The sequence below is a fragment of the Sciurus vulgaris genome (genome assembly GCF_902686455.1).
Source record: "Sciurus vulgaris genome assembly, chromosome: 16".
In the NCBI taxonomy this organism is placed as follows: domain Eukaryota; kingdom Metazoa; phylum Chordata; class Mammalia; order Rodentia; family Sciuridae; genus Sciurus; species Sciurus vulgaris.
Genome location: NC_136477.1, coordinates 67,688,491 through 67,691,821, shown reverse-complemented (window position 1 = coordinate 67,691,821; position 3,331 = coordinate 67,688,491). Strand labels below are relative to the sequence as shown.

The 3,331-nt window shown below is 35.1% G+C and overlaps 1 pseudogene across 1 annotated transcript; it reads left to right on the top strand.

Moving 5' to 3' along the window:
• Positions 1-358: 358 nt before the first annotated feature.
• LOC306646610 (eukaryotic initiation factor 4A-II-like) lies at positions 359-1,957 on the top strand (annotated as a pseudogene). The gene has a single exon. The product of its transcript is annotated as a eukaryotic initiation factor 4A-II-like (transcript).
• The last annotated feature ends 1,374 nt before the right edge of the window (positions 1,958-3,331 follow it).

Here is a 3,331-nt window from a genome sequence, read left to right as displayed (position 1 = left end):
TGTGTACACTGTTAATCTAGCTGTCTTTCAAACCACTTTGTCTAACATTTTAATCATTAGAGCATTAAGAAATTAATCTTATTATGTGCAAAAGCTGATTTAAGAAAAACTTCTTCAAGTCTGCCTTTGTAATCTCTATTTCTTCTGTTTTTGATTCATGAGTTTAAGTTGTTTCATTTGTACTGTTGGTGCATATGCTAAGTAAACACATGTTTGTTGAAGTGCTACAACTTAAAGACTTAAAACAAGAAATGGGAAACTACCAGTGATGTATAAAACAACATTAGCTGAAATGCACAGAATCTTTTAAAAGTTGATATTAGGCTTTTCAGTTGGGTGCTGAGTGGTTCATCGGTTCATGTCTGGTGGCTCCACGGATTGTAACAGAGAACATGGAGGCTCAGAGGGAATGGACCCCAATGGTGTCATCGAAAGCAACTGAAATGAGACTGTTGATAACTTTGATGATATGAATTTACGGAGTCTCTTCTTCGGGGCATCTATGCTTATGGTTTTGAGAAGCCTTCAGCTATTCAGCAGAGAGATATTATTCTCTGCATTAATGACCCAAAAGGTGATTCTGGCACTTGGAGACTATATGGGAACAACTTGTCATGTCTGCATTGGTGGAGCAAATGTTAAAAATGAAATGCAAAAACTGCAGGCCGAAGCACCACATATTGTTTTTGGTACACCAGGGAGAGTGTTTGATATGTTAAATAGAAGATACCTTTCTCCAAAATGGATCAAAATGTTTGTTTTGGATGAAGCAGATGAAATGTTGAGCCGAGGGTTTAAGGATCAAATCTATGAGATTTTTCAAAAATTAAATACAAGTATTCAGGTTGTGTTGGTTTTTGCCACAATGCCAATTGATGTGTTGGAAGTGGCCAAAGAATTTATGAGAGATCCAATTCAAATTCTGGTGAAGAAGGAAGAATTGACCCTTGAAGAAATCAAACAATTTTCCATTAATGTTGAAAAGAGGAATGGAAGTTGGACACACTTTGTGACTTGTATGAGACACTGACCATTACACAGGCTGTTATTTTTCTCAACACAAGGTACAAAGTGGACTGGCTCACAGAGAAAATGCATGCCAGGGACTTCACAGTTTCTGCTCTGCATGGTGACATGGACCAGAAAGAGAGAGATGATATCATGAGAGAATTCCGATCAGTGTCAAGCCGAGTTCTGATCACTACTGACTTGTTGGCTAATGGGATTGATGTACAAGTGTCTTTGGTTATAAACTATGATCTACCTACCAATTGTGAAAAGTATATTCACAGAACTGGCAGAGAGGGTTGATTTGGGAGGAAAGATGTGGCTATAAACTTTGTTACTGAAGAAGACAAGAGGATTCTTAATGACATTGAGACTTTCTACAATACTACAGTGGAGGAAATGCCCATGAATGTGGCTGACCTTATTTAATTACTGGGATGAGATAGATTTGAATGCAGTGCTCACTGTTGCTGAATAGGTGATCACAACATGCATTGTGCTTCTTTGGGAATATTTGACTCTTGTCTCAATGCTCATAACGGATCAGAAATACAGATTTTGATATCAAAGTGACATTAGTCATGAGTTCTTGTGTGGAAAGTCATTGGCTTTATCCTCTTTAGATTTAGACTGTCGGGGTGGGTATAAAAATATGGGCTCTGTAAAATCTTTCTTTCCTAGAAATTTATTTCCTAGTTCTATAGAAATGATTGTATTAGATGTTCTCTATCATTTAATAATATACTTGTGGACTAAAAGATGTAAGTGCTGTATAAAATCAGCCAATTATGTTAAACTAGCATATCTGCCTTTATTGTGTTTGTCATTAGCGTGAATACAAAGACTTTTAAAATTGATTTTTTTAGAAAGCATTTGAATGCATTTTGTTTGGTATTGTATTTATTCAATAAAATATTTAATTAGTGCTAAGTGTGAACGGAACCCTGTTGCTAAGCCCCAGCAATCATATCCTAAGTAGCGTGAAACCCCCAGTAAAATTGACATATTGCACATGTCTTAATGAAGTTTGAATGTTAAATAAATTGTACATTTACTTTAGAAAAAAGTTGATATTCGGAGCTGAGGTATAGCTCATTGGTAGTTTACCTAGCATGCAGCACTGGGTACACTCCCAAACAAAAAAAAAAAAAAAAAAAAAAAAAAAAAAAAAAAAAAAAAAAAAAAAAGAAAAAAAAAAAAAAAAAAAAAATGATAAATCATGCAATGTGAATGCTACCAGCATGACATTTGGCATAAACCTTGCCAAAATTCCATAATAGATTCTTGAAAGTTAAAGACTGGTTCCAACATTAATTACTCTAGTTTACACTTTTAAGTTTATTTTTCCTTCAAAATTGCAAAAAGTAATACTGAGATTTTTAATCTCCTTAACATTTGGATTATTATTTTTTTAAATTTAATTTTATTGTAAACAAATGGAATACATGTTTGTACATGGAGTAAAGGCATTGTGTAATCATACATTTATATAGGGTAATGTTGTTTGATTCATTCTGTTATTTTTCCCTTCCCCCCACCCCTCCCACCCCTTTTTTTTCTCTATACAGTCCCTCCTTCCTCCATTCTTTCCCCCTCCCCCCCATTATGTGTCGTCATCTGCTTATCAGCAAGATCATTCTTCCTTTGGATTTTGAGATTGACTTATCTCACTTAGCATGATATTCTCCAATTTCATCCATTTGCCTGCAAATTCCAAAATTTTATTGTTCTGTATGGCTGAGTAATATTCCATTGTATAAATATACAACAGTTTCTTTATCCATTCATCAATTGAAGGGCATCTAGGTTGGTTCCACAATCTGGATATTGTGAAGTGAGCAGCTATGAACATTGATGTGGCTGCATCTTTGTACTGTGCTCATTTTTAGTCATTTGGGTATATGCTGAGGAGTGGGATAGTTGGGTCAAATGGTGGTTCCATTCCAAAATTTCTGAGGAAACTCCACATTGCTTTCCAGATTGGCTGCACTAATTTGAAACCCCACCAGCAATGTATGAGTGTACCTTTTTCCCCACATACACGCCAATACCTATTGTTGCTTGTATTCTTGATAATCACCATTCTAATTTGAGTGAGATGGAATTATAGAGTAGTTTTGATTCACATTTCTCTTATTACTAGAGAAGCTGAATATTTTTTGGTATGTCTGTTGATTGCTTGTAGATCTTCTTTGAAGTGTCTGTTCCTTTCCTTAGCCCATTTGTTGTTTGGATTATTTGTATTCATGGTGTACAGTTTTTTGAATTCTTTATAGATTCTGACAATTAGTGCTGCATCTGAAGTATGAGTGGCAAAATTTTC